Raw genomic sequence first — 13,326 nt, 5'->3', positions numbered from 1 at the left:
CTCGAATCAGCTGCGGAGTGCAGAGGTAGACCGTCCGCACTGAGCCAAGCTTTGTCCTGAGGGGTAGACAGAAAAAATAGACAGATATATAGACAAACAGAGAGAAACATAGACCGACAGATAGATAGATAGATAAACGAATGGGCTGATGGGTAAAGATTATACAAATATTGATAGACAGATAGACAGATAGATAGGTAAATAGTTGCAGATAGATAGATAGATAGATAGATGTTGATAGATAGATAGACTGATATTTAGATATAGATACTGATATAGATACAGATACAGATATCCACACACATATCTAGACCGATAGATAGATAGATAGATGGATAGAGAGATAGAGACATACCCACATATATTGGTAGTTATGAGAGAGAGAGAGAGAGAGAGAGAGAGAGAGAGAGAGAGAGAGAGAGAGAGGGAGAGGGAGGGAGAGAGAGAAATAAAATGATACCATAACTATGCCAGCACAGGGCAGTATTCTCGTGTGGTTAACAGGCTTAAGGTTACCTGTTTATCTTGGCCTAAAATTGCCATTTCTCCGTCTTGTATTCTGAGTTGCTACAATGTAACACTACAGTAATATGGTAGTCACGGATAAGCTCCATACAAGGCTATAGAGCTGTAGCATTCTTTTTTTAACCCCTGAGCTGCTTGAAACAAGTTACAAATGGACGAAAATGTAGGTCAAGTTAACACACTTTCACCAGTTTATTTTTTAAAATGGCACGCTATTCTTTTGCACCATATTTATCTTGCCATAGATCTCGGGAAAAAACTTTATAAAAAAAATGATAACGTTTAATATGCAAAATAAATCGCTGACGAAGAGTTGCTATGCTGCCCCCCGTGCTGACCAAACTTCGACCCACAGTAAACACTGCTGCCTGGCCAACCCACCTGAAGATGTCGCCATACTGCTTACGGAGCCTGCGGACGTCCTCAAGGTACTGGATTACTGCGCTGCCAGCCACAGGGTACTCACGGGGACCTGACGGTGAATAATGGAATTGGGTGATTGAATGGGGCACTTGGGAATGTATGAATGGATGGCTGGTTGATTATGTGCTTGAAGTAGATGGAGGAATGTATGTTGGTTGATTGGTGGATTGCGTGGTTGTGTGGGGCAAGTTTAGGGAGTGCATGAATGGCTGGTTGGTTGGTTTTGGTTGACTGGATAGCTGGGGAGGCAAGAGATTGGATGAATGGATAATTGGTTGATCTGGGGGGATTAGGTGAGTTAACTGCGAAGGAGGATTGAGTGAATGGTTGATTGTTGCTTGCGAGGGTGACTGGATGGTTGACTGAGACTGGCGAACGGATGAATGAATGGTTGGTTGGTTTTGGTCGACTGCGTGGTTGAATGGGACAGGAGAATGGATGATTGGTTGGTTTAATGGTTAATTGGGTTAGGTGGCTGATTGGGATGGATGAGTGAATGAACTGTTTGTTAGCTGATTTGGGTGGATTAGGTGGGTGAATGGGGCAGGAGGAGTGGATGAATGGCTGATTGGTTGGTCGGATACTTGGATAGATGATGACAAATTTTTCGAAATGGAGGCGTTATATATAGCCTTCATTAACCCTTCTCTAATAAGCAGAATGTTAGGCCTGTAGGTAGCAAAATAAAAGTGAAAAATACGCCCCAGGATTGAAGGCGTCAATATCGTCCTCCGAATAGCAGTCCCGGATACAGCCCTAGTTTGGTTTATATTTATTAGTTGAGCTGTTTATATCAGGAGACTGTTTACTGGTTGCCATAATGACCGATTAACTGTACCAAACTGTTATATGCAGATGCTATATTGCCTTAATCATTGCTACAATTTGATAATGAAACTGACAGGGGGTTGCCCAAAATACATAAACAGTGGCGAAAGGAATGACTACTGAGATACAGTATTTTTTTCTTTATTCTCTATTTATTACTCAGTACAAGGCCAAACACAGGAGAACATTGTCACTGATGGCCGAGCAGGAAAAGGAACACGAGGGCAAAGGGATACACTAAAACATACATCTTGCATGAAGATATCATCACGATTTAACTGCTGACACAGTAAGGAGACAAGACTCCGTACATCCGTACAGCTTCTGGAAAGAGCAAAGTTGTAGCTGAAGTAAGAGATTCGTTTTCTCTCTTATGGTAAAGAAAGAAAGCGAATATTTCGTTGAACTTCAAGTACTGATAACAATTTATTTTACATTACGCTTGAAGATCATTTTAGCTACTTCATTTAGAATTTTAGATGATGTATTTTTCGCTTTACTCTTTCTTTCTTCAGACGATTTTATTCAGCTTAGGAGAGATTTTCAGAGTTGTAGGATATAGCTTTCATTAACTCTTGCAAAACAAAGGTCTTTTCTAAGTTAAGCAAAAACATCTGACAGAGAGAGAGAGAGAGAGAGAGAGAGAGAGAGAGAGAGAGAGAGAGAGAGAGAGAGAAACTTTCACTGAAGGAATGAAGAGTATAATAGTATATTTCAAAGTTCACTCGTGTTTGGATGTCTCATTTACATATTCATTAGCTGGTTATTGCGTAAAAAAGAGTGGGTAGGAAATAACGCTTTCATGTATCTCAGCTCCTATGACTCACTTGGCTGAATAAAGCAAGTGTTAGCTGGAATGGAGTACTAGAGTTGTCCCAGTTCTGAAAGGGTAAATGGTTACAGTATTGATCCCCTCGGGCTTCTGTGACCCAATCAAACAGGAATAAAGATAAGACTTGTGCCGATCATTGGGCAATCTTTGTTTAAGGGAAGTTGTTATCTTCAGGGGATTTCATTCAGCATATGTAAAATACAATATAACTCGTCCAAATAGATTCCAAAGCCTATGCTGCCGCCACATCTTGTATATGCAATGATCAGACCTATTTCGTCATTTCGTAGGTAACTTCCAGTACGTCCACTTTGAGTTAATAACAATTATTGCATTCCATCCCTCTCTATTCTTCATCGTTCACCAGGACACCAACTCTCTCGTTACTCCACCCATCCTTGATTCTGTCTGATGTCACTCCGTCCCATCCATCCATTTCACTCAAACTCATTTTAGTGTAGCGTTGTGCCATATCATCCTGTTTTGATTACTTTCAGTACTTCCCCACATTTCTTTTTTAACATTCTTTATCCACATCCCTCATATTCCACACACACATACAACTCTGCCTAATTTTATTGAGCTCTGGCCAAACATGATCCAGATACAAGACTCTATGTACCGTTCCGAGGTAGGTTTCGGAGAGTAAGGGGATTCCTGCATGACACCGCTCGGCCCGCAGGGATTTTTTTTTTTTTTTTTTTTTTTTTGTTGTTGTCCGACTCTGGGCATAGGCTTCACAGCCTGCATTGAAGGCCCAGTAGTCCTCCTACATTCCATACACCTCTACATGTTACCACTTCGGCGCTAACACCCACCGTCCATACTGAATACATGCTAGGGCTGTCTCATACAGGACTGGTGTATTGGTATTAGCGGGGGTATTTTTACGACATCCTTAAACTGTTCCCTGCCCCAGCCGGGATTTGAACCTGGGTCCGGTAGGACTGTAGGCCACCACTCTACCGATTGAGCCACCGCCTCCCCCAAGAGAGGGAGCAAACCCAAAAGATAATTTCTGTCTCACAACTCAAACATTATGCATAGTTTTCTAATATATAAGAAATTATGTGGGTTGTCTCTGATTATTTTCAGATTATTGTGACTGTAACTTTCCATAAGTAATTTTGCACTGAGCAAATGGACGTGTGGTAAAATAAATAACTGAATGAACGTGTGTCCATTGTCTCACCTGGAGGCAGACCCTTTGGAGTCTTGCTACTGAGGAGGTTCACCACCAGAACCACCAAGAACAGAAACAGAAGAACCTCGGTCACCATCTTTAAAAAAAAAAATAATATTAATAATAATAGAATGAGGTCAGGTACAACAGTGCTGAAAGTCTTTAAGAATTCCCATTCTCTGTAGTTCTTAATTGTATTGTAGGTGTTATTATTATTATTATTATTATTAATATTATTTATTTTTTTTTTTATTTTTTTTTTTTGGTGGGGGAGGGGGAGATCTAGAAGGTCGACATTCCAAAACCGTTCGAGATAGAGACCTGAAATTTTCATGAGTGCTGTATCTTGGTGTCAGGCTTGTGTTGGCATATATATATATATATATATATATATATATATATATATATATATATATATATATATATATATATATATATATATATATATATATATATATATATATATATGTTTCTAGCACGTGCGCCACACTAGCGCCCACTATGTTATTCTTTCAATTTTTGCTCTCCTGTGCAGCAAAAACTACTGCATCTATTGCTCTGCAAATGTTTCAGTATGCAGTTGTCAACACATACTAGTGCACCTGGGTATTGTATTGATGGTGAGATCCAATATATACTTGTCGAGATACTGAGGAAAATCAAAATGGCTGCCTCATACCTGAAAGTGCTAAATCAGAAACTATTTGGTCGATTTTGCACAAACTCTGTGGAAATGTAGTGGGTTATGAGTGAACATGATTTGCATAGTATGAATGACCATGACCTTGATCTCAAGTTCAAAGGTCAAAATCCGTAAAAAATTTTTAGTCATAACAAAAGTCCCTTAATATTAGGTCTAAAGAGATAAAAATATTTTAATCTGGAATGTGGGGTTCTTTGAATATTGCTTCGGGAATTTCAAATTTCTAGTCAAAATTATTATTATTATAATTATTATTATTATTATTATTACCATTCAGAACAAGACCCAACACTCTACGGAAATTCATTTTGAATAGGCTGTAATATATGCGTCTGTTTTGTGTGTCGTAGTGAATATACAAATGCGTCCGCCGTGTGCGTGTCGATGTGAAAATAATAAGTACATCTATCATATATGTATAGCTGTGAATGTAATAAATGTGTCTGCATTCTTTACGGTCAGATCTCCTGATACATGACGCAAGAATTCATGGTTTGTTTGTGTGTGTGTGTGTGTGTGTGTAACCTTGAGCCAAAGGGCCGTACCTTTAAACGTGAGTGACACAAAGCTGCGTTCTATTTTTACCTATGGTTTTATCACCGATACCAAAAACCTCACAACTAAACTTAAGTGATGGTCAGAGTGAAAAACACTTTCAAACAAAGTGGTTCCTGGTAACATTTTTATTGCTATGAAGGTTTATTTGTGGTGGAAATCAAAGCCTACATCAATATCACCCACGGGCCTCTTTACCCCTTCAAACCGGTGACGTATTTCTAGTGTATTCCTGCAACTGCCTGACGATTTCATTCAGCAGTGGAGAGGACTTTTATTTATTTATTTATTATTTTATTTTCGAGGTTAGGTACAGCCTTCATTTTCTCCTTCACAGCAAGTGGTCTCCTCCAAGCTGAATATATAAAAATAGGAAAATTACGTCATAGGACAGAGGGCGTTAGTGTGACGGGGTATATTCATAAATGCTCCTTATCAGTCTACAAGATAAGTCTTCCTTGCAGTTAACGCTTATCATCGCATTGCATTATTTTTCGAATTTCGTCTCCTTAATATATACTCACTTATTATTTAGTCATTAATATTCAATATTTGATATTCGCTCTCCTAATATTCACCTGCTTAATATTCGCTTCTAAATAAGAACTCCTTAATATTCACTCTTTAATATTCACTTCTTGAAATTCACTGGTTTAATATTCATGCGACGAAAGACTGGAAAGACTACTTTTGTACTCAATGGAAAGGCATAGAAAAAAGAGAAGCAAAACTGAGTGTTCAAGTGGATGAAGAGAATAAATAGAGGAGATATTAACTTGGTACTAAAAGTACCGTAAGCATAGAGGATCGTACTCGAACTAATGTTTCATACTAGATAAATTCCGTTTTAGTAAACTGACAGGTAGAAACTGGTTTGGAAACAGAGTAGTGGACGATTGGAATAAGTTACCTAGTGATGTGGTTGCTGCCCATTTCATGGAGAGTTTCAAGCATAGACTAGATAGGCATATGCAAGGAAGTGTTGGATAAAATACAATGCAATTGCTGATTCATTATTTTTTTCTTTTTCTGCTTTAACTATTGTAGTCTATTTTCTCCTTTCACATTTTCCCAATAAAAATTCCACGTTATTATTATCATTTTTTTTTTTTACTGACTGGGGTTCCATTTCACTTTTTCCTGCCAATTTCCGCCGGAGGGTTTGGGGGGGGGGATGGGAGCCTTCTTCTTTCCTATCCTTGTCTTATTCTAGCAGGTTGGTCACACTCACGTAGGAGTTGCCTAGCATGGGCCAACTTGCCTACCGCAGTTATCCTCTTTTCTTATATACTTAAGTACTTATGTTCTTAAAACCGTCACCACCACCAAGACAAGCCAGACTCACCGTGGCAGTGGTGCTCCTACGAGTGGCAAGGCGCGAGTTACACCCTCAGCATGTCGATTTATGCTTTTGGAGGGTTAGCAACGCCTCGTCCTTTGCTATTTATTTTACACATTGCGTTATACCTTCCTATCCCCGTGTACGTTAATGAGGCAAAGTGTGTTAATACTAAGAATGTATGAACAACGTTAGAAAATATTGAGGTATAGAAGTGAGAAAATAAGTCGCAGGAAAAATATGCTACGAAACCTCTACTGCCATGGACATCTATACCTCACCGTGACACAGTTAAACTCCCAACCCCTTCACTCCAATGACGTATATTTTATGTTTATTTATGCCGGCAACAAACGATTTTACTTATTATACTTCCGCACTGGGAATTAAATATTCCCTTCGTTAACCCCCTCAGTACGAGAGGCCTCGTTGGAATAAAGTCTAGAAATAGCAAGAATAAGCTAATAAAATACACGTGATCGGTTTAAATGGGTTAATGGTAGTAGTATTAACGCACTAATGTTCCTATATTCACTTACGACTGACTGAAATTGTCTGACGGTAGCTGGAGTTGATTACAAGAATTGTCCAGAGCATGAGAGGGTTAAATTTAAGACCAAGACACAGCTTAATCCCTGCATTGTCGTGACCTCTGTTGTAATCTGTTCTTGTCAGTTCCAGAGGTTTTCGTGGAGCTTAGGCGGCAACATTCGATGAGGCAGTGTCAAGGGGAGGCTTCATTAACTCTGCCACGAATAAAGGTGCGCTTCTAACCTGATGAAGTTCTCTGTCAGCAGCGAAAATAAAATAAAAAGAACGTACTGTACTAGAGCACAAAAGGTCAATTATGGCACGCTTTTTATCATATAGACAGACGATTTTATTAAGGTTAAGAGAGACCCTTTCAAGTGGAAGATTAATACAACATTGCTTTACTCCAAAAGTGCGATGGTGTCTTTTTCTATTTTATTTTTGCTACTTTCACAGTGACGAACTCTCCTCTGTCTACTTTTTGCGATTCCCTGACTTATAAAGTAAGTAATCTCTGGGTTTAAAATGGCTTTGAAAAAATTGCTTTCTGCAGTAAATATATATATATATATATATATATATATATATATATATATATATATATATATATATATATATATACTGTAGCAGTTCCCTTTTCAGTCTACGATATATATGTTTTCGAGTAGTTTTACAATGTTTTCATTTACTGCTTGTTCTCGCAATGAATTTATAATAGTTATGTGCACCACTGAGCACATCAACCTATCTAAACACAGTAGTTTATTATATTCAATAGGTTTATCAGTTAGCTGATTCATTATGAGTAGATGATCAGCAGTCTAATATCCGCTTCGGAATTCTGCCCATTCACGTGGTTGATTTTCTTCCAAATTTGATGTTATTCTGTTTGTAAGGGCATTAGTGAAGATTTTATAAACGGCTGATAATAAGCTAATGGGTCGACAGTTACTAAGATCTTTTTAGCCGCCTTTTTTTGTAAAGTCAAAAAAGTATTGCAGTAAAGAATGTTTTGAGAATTTTCTTCGTTTTTATATATTGGGTAAATAAGTGGGCGATCTTGTTTTGTGTTTCCACTCCTGCATCCAACAGTGAATCTGCAACTGTTCCATCTTCTTCTGGAGCCTTCCCTCTTTTCATATTGTTAAGAGAAATGTTTACTTCGTCTGATATTACCTCAGGTATTTCACTTATGTCAACTGAAAAGTTAGCTATTGGAACTTCTGTCTTGGATGCATACGGTTCTTTGTAAAATTCTTCAACTCTCTTCACCATTTTATCTCTGCATTTAATGAATTCATCGTTTTTGTCTTTCGTTGATATAATTTGTTGCTTTCTTAGTGCCATTTTACATAGGACCTGTTTCAGGCTTTTTCTTTTTCTGACGGTTTCTTTGATCTGAACCATATTTCACTTCCTTTTTTTCTTCTCTTTGTCTCTTGTTGATAAGCTTTTTGAATTCTGCACTAATCCTTCTTTGTTTTTGCATTCATTTTCTTTCTTTTCACGAGCTCGAGAGTCTATTCCGCATTCTTCTTGGCTTTGGTTGTATTAGGTTTCCCTGTTAGCTCCGCTGAATCTTCTAGCATTTTTGTTAGTCTCATTCAACTCATATATATATATATATATATATATATATATATATATATATATATATATATATATATATATATATATATATATATATATTCCTGGTACCGTCAAAGCATTTAATTTAGGTAAGGAGCAAGTGCTGGTGGTGAAGTGGTATACCCTTTGGATCATGTGATGCATTTCGTTGGTTTGTTACTGCCACCTCATGATTTTTTTTTTTTTTTTTTTTTACTTAGGGGATACCTTTTGTAGTGTAGGGGTCAGTGAATGTTATATCTAACCTCCAGCTCAAACGTTGCTCTTAAACTGAACAGAACCGTCTGGAGCTGGCAAGACTAAACATTAATACGTCTTGGGACTGAAGGGGTTAAATCCTCACCTCCCAGTCAAATCCATCTTCACAACAATGATAATATTAACGGGGAGTCAAGTGCCTTTCAGTATGTCAGTGAGGTCATTGTGTATTGTCATCATGACGCTTTCATGAAAGCGATGTCTCATGCTGACGACCGTTCTGTGTTATCAAACGAAAGCACTGAACCACACAGCTCGATCGATTTCTGGCGGACAATTGATGGCTTCTACCTGCGCCACGGTTGGATTATCGGTTTTCCTGCAATTAACATCTTTCATGCAGGCTTTTCACAATTCAGCAATGAATAATTAATATCATCTTGTCCATTAATAAAGTAACTTTATCAGTTTGCAGCTGTCTTTGCTCTCATGTTATTATAATCATATAATGTCAGTATCGTCATGTCATGACAGTGATCTTGCATGATGTCGCTTCGGTCATGTCAGTATGTCTAGCAATAAAATGTTTATCTATTATTGCTAAGTAGCTGTTTTATTTACAGTATAATGAAGCACAACAGAAGATGATCATTCAAAACCATTTTGTTATAGATAAAAAAGAAAACATTTTAAATTACACTTTTTAAAACCGTCACACACACACACACACACACACACACACACACACACACACACACACACACACACACACACACACACACACACACATATCAACCCCTCCACTCCTTTACCATCCACTCCTAATCCTTTTCTCCATTTCTTCTCCCTACACCTTCCCTCCCCGTCTCCCTCCCTCAGGTCAGCGACAAACTGAGGTCAGGTCAGGCCACATAAGCGTTCACTAAGCTGGAAATGTGATAGTTTACCTCAAATACAAAAAAGCCAGGGCATCCATATCCCTTCAAATTCGTTTGGAAATAATATTAGCAATGATGGTTAAATATAATAAATTTCTACATGTCAACAAAAAGGGACACATTAGAGAAAAACGAAAGAGGAATATTTACGTAATTAATACTATTTTCTGAGTAGGGAAGTAAAAAAGGAAATTAGGAAAGATGGCATGATTACGGTATAAGATTAAAATTGTTTGCTAGTCGAAAGCATCCCCCGTAGGATTTTATCGGATATGATACCAGGAATACGGGTAGGGCATTACATCTTAGGAAAAAAACTGATATCACAAAGCGCCATATATATATATATATATATATATATATATATAGAGAGAGAGAGAGAGAGAGAGAGAGAGAGAGAGAGAGAGAGAGAGAGAGAGAGAGTATTCTTACTAATATGAGCTTTTTTTATGCAAGAAAGAAGGAACCAAAGGCCAAGGGCTCGCAAACGGTTCCTTCCAAGAAAAAAAAGAAAAAAAAAAAAAGAGAGAGCCAAATTGAAGATCGTTCATTTCAAGATGCCTGGAGACACTGCGTTTGAGACTGGAGATCATAGGAAGTAGGAAATACTTTTCCATCTTAAAGTTATAATAAAAATATCAGTAGTACTAATAGTAACAGCTATTCTTTACTAGCGTCTATCCCGCACCGACCGCCTCAACTGCTACCCTGCTCTTGTCTACCGACTCTTCTTTCTCCCCGTTTTGGGACAGTATCCGTTTTATGCACGGTGAAAGATAAACCTTAAAATCATTGATGATTCTAAGCGGTATTATCAACGCTTTTAATAAAATAACCTGTTTCCTAATATTTGTTACTGTAAACCTTGAATGTCTCCATATAATTGTTATTAATAATGGATTCATGCCAATATCACTATGTCGACGTCAAAAACAACGAAAAGGAATCGAATACAGCCCACTGAAAGAAGTGGTGGAGCCGAAGCAAGTGTCAGTGAACCATATTATTTTAGATACTTTTGCAGTATGAGCTCTTTACCCTCTTCTAACTGGATGCAACCGGAGGCAAAAATATTAATACTCTTCATTTATACTTTTATAGTCGGTAATTCGTTCATACCTTCATATTTATTTGAAATATACTCCTAAGTCGGTCTCTTTCTGATACGATATACCCACTACTCTCAGTGGGGAATATTTTGATTGGTTGTTAGCCTTTCCACAGAGTCTAGGTCAAACACATATATCACTACTCTAACGAAGTTTCATGCGCAAAAGAGGTATGCGCGGGAAAACGCTAATGTATTAGACGTTCCAGGACGACTCAATAAACGGCTATTATTGAACGGAATTGTACCTGAATTCTTTTTCACCTTTTTATTGTACATTGGCTGTGTTTAAGCCTCCTTGATCAGTACTGTTAAAGTATAATGGTATCTCATTGGTTTAGAACCTCAAATGACTATTAAAATAAAAATTCGCAGACCACAACTTTACTTCTTTATTCGTCTCCAAATTACTCATCGATACTGATAAAAAATGGTGGTATCTCGTTTCATAAGTTCGGAACATCAAATCTGTATAACAGTTATACATCGCAACTGTACCTTGGCGTTAACGTCGACAGTGCAGTGGGCCTATGCAAACCCGGTACAGTCAGTGTGAAGCAAAGGTCCAGCTACATATTAGCCTACGCCTTACATGCATCACAGTTACTTTGGCCATTTCATTTAATTATCGGCAACCACAGTTTATTAACATTACTGCCACCAGCAAACTTGTGAAAACGTCAAGGTTGTCAAGTATACACTGCCAAACCTTCGCTACACACTGCTGCTGCCCAGGTTCACATGTGGCCAGCTGTACGCCTACTGGGACGAACTTGATCTGGTGTTAGGTTCACAAACAAATCTACTTGCGATCAACCCCTTGTCGTAACTATGAGTTGTTGTTGCACCTGAAGTGGCAAGATGGGTGTATGAGTTTCTCATGCCTGTTACTCTACTTTCCGGACATTTGAATCTGGGGTTACGAGGAAGAATGGATTGAATGATTTTGTGAATGGCGGTCCTGTGTGAGGGAAGAGTTCTGGATTTGAATCGTTCTGGATAGCTTCGCGGAATGTACTTTTTTTTTTTTTTTTACTTTACTTTGGCTTAAAAATTGCCGTATCTTCATCTTGAATGCTCTTTGGAACAACATATTAATACTTGAATACAAAGTGTTATGGAAAGAATGCCACTGAGTTTAGTAAAATAATTCTGCAAAAAAGACGAAAAGCTGGGCCAAGTTAAGGTGAAAAGAGTATTGCGGTGAGAGTACAAAAAGAAAAAAAAAAAGATGCATGTGCGCTATGGCTAAAATGATCTGGGGTAGAAATGTGTATGAACTCATTAACAGGGACACAATATAAGACCTGGGTTAAGTTCCTCCGTAGGGGAAACAATAATAGAAATGTGCTTAAGTTCTACGCTGGCCGGAAACACGATAAGAAGATGCGTTTGCATCACTGGGGATATATTTTGGGTTGATATAGGTTTTCAGTTTGGTCTTAGGGGGGAAGATGGAAGAAAAACTTCGTCTGAATTTTGCCACTGAGGATAAGTACTGGGGAAGAACTGTGTTCGAATGTTGTCTTAAAGGGATAAAGGAAGAAATACTGAGTCAGACTTTCGCTACAGGGGACAAATAGTAACGAAATAAAGCGTTCAAGTTTGGCTTTAAGGAGGAAGTGGAAGAAAAATTGCGTTTGGTTTTTACAATTAGGAAAAATATTAGCGGGGGGGGGGTGTTCGAGTTCTGTTTCAAGAGGGGGAAGATGAATGAAAAATTGCGTTTGATTTTACTGAAAGAGAAAAACACGACTATGACTCACTGGCAATGTGACACGGGGGAAAGTTTTGTTGAACTTCGTGTTGTGGCTTTGCTGATGAATCGTCTGCTAATCGCGAAAATAATATTAAAAATATTAGTAAAAAGAGATATTATGTATACCGCACCTCTCTCTTTCTTTCTTTCTTTCTTTCACCTTTAGTTCGCAGAAAGCTTGTCTTGACCTTGGAGTGTGTTTGTGTGTTTCTTTAGCTATATAAACATTTCCTGTTCATCAAGAGACGTTCATGTGTAAGGAAATAAGATTAACTATGGAGTAGAATGCCGTAGCAAAAATACCATCATAGTAATTTTATGCATGTGGGGAAAACTGATAGATTTTGTGTGTGTGTGTGATGTGTCCGTTTTTTCGGTGTTTTTTTGTGCATCTGGCAATAGATATATAGATAGAGTTGTTTTCTGTGGGCATTTGTCATAGTGTGTGTGTGTGTGTGTGTGTGTGTGTGTGTGTGTGTGTGTGTGTGTGTAAGGGTGATTTTTGACGCCTTCTTGACTTTTCTCATTTTATCATCTATCGGTCTTATGTGTCAAATCTACCTCCAGTCTATCTGTACCCACATCCACCTCTTCCTTCCTCTCCCTTTCCCTTCTCTCCCCCTTTATCATATCCCTCCCCTTCTATCATCGTCCTTCCCCCTTCATCTCCCTTCCCTTCCCTTCTCTTTACATGTCTATTATTACCTTTGGTCTGTCTGTACATACATCCCTCTCCTCGAGCTCCTCTCCCCCTTCCCTCCCTCTCTCTATCTCC

At 38.2% G+C, this 13,326-nt stretch overlaps 1 long non-coding RNA gene across 1 annotated transcript; it reads right to left on the bottom strand.

The window, feature by feature from the left end:
* Positions 1 to 7: 7 nt before the first annotated feature.
* On the bottom strand, positions 8 to 3,889 carry LOC145414083 (uncharacterized). The gene is made up of 3 exons (XR_013899827.1): positions 3,801 to 3,889; positions 907 to 997; positions 8 to 56 (listed from the first exon to the last, which is right to left on the bottom strand). It is a non-coding gene; the product is annotated as an uncharacterized LOC145414083 (long non-coding RNA).
* Between the last annotated feature and the right edge of the window lie 9,437 nt (positions 3,890 to 13,326).

This window comes from Coenobita brevimanus, chromosome 98 (assembly GCF_032717465.1).
Source record: "Coenobita brevimanus isolate Jiangsu-jjx chromosome 98, ASM3271746v2, whole genome shotgun sequence".
Taxonomy (NCBI): domain Eukaryota; kingdom Metazoa; phylum Arthropoda; class Malacostraca; order Decapoda; family Coenobitidae; genus Coenobita; species Coenobita brevimanus.
This window is presented reverse-complemented; position numbering and strand designations above follow the sequence as displayed.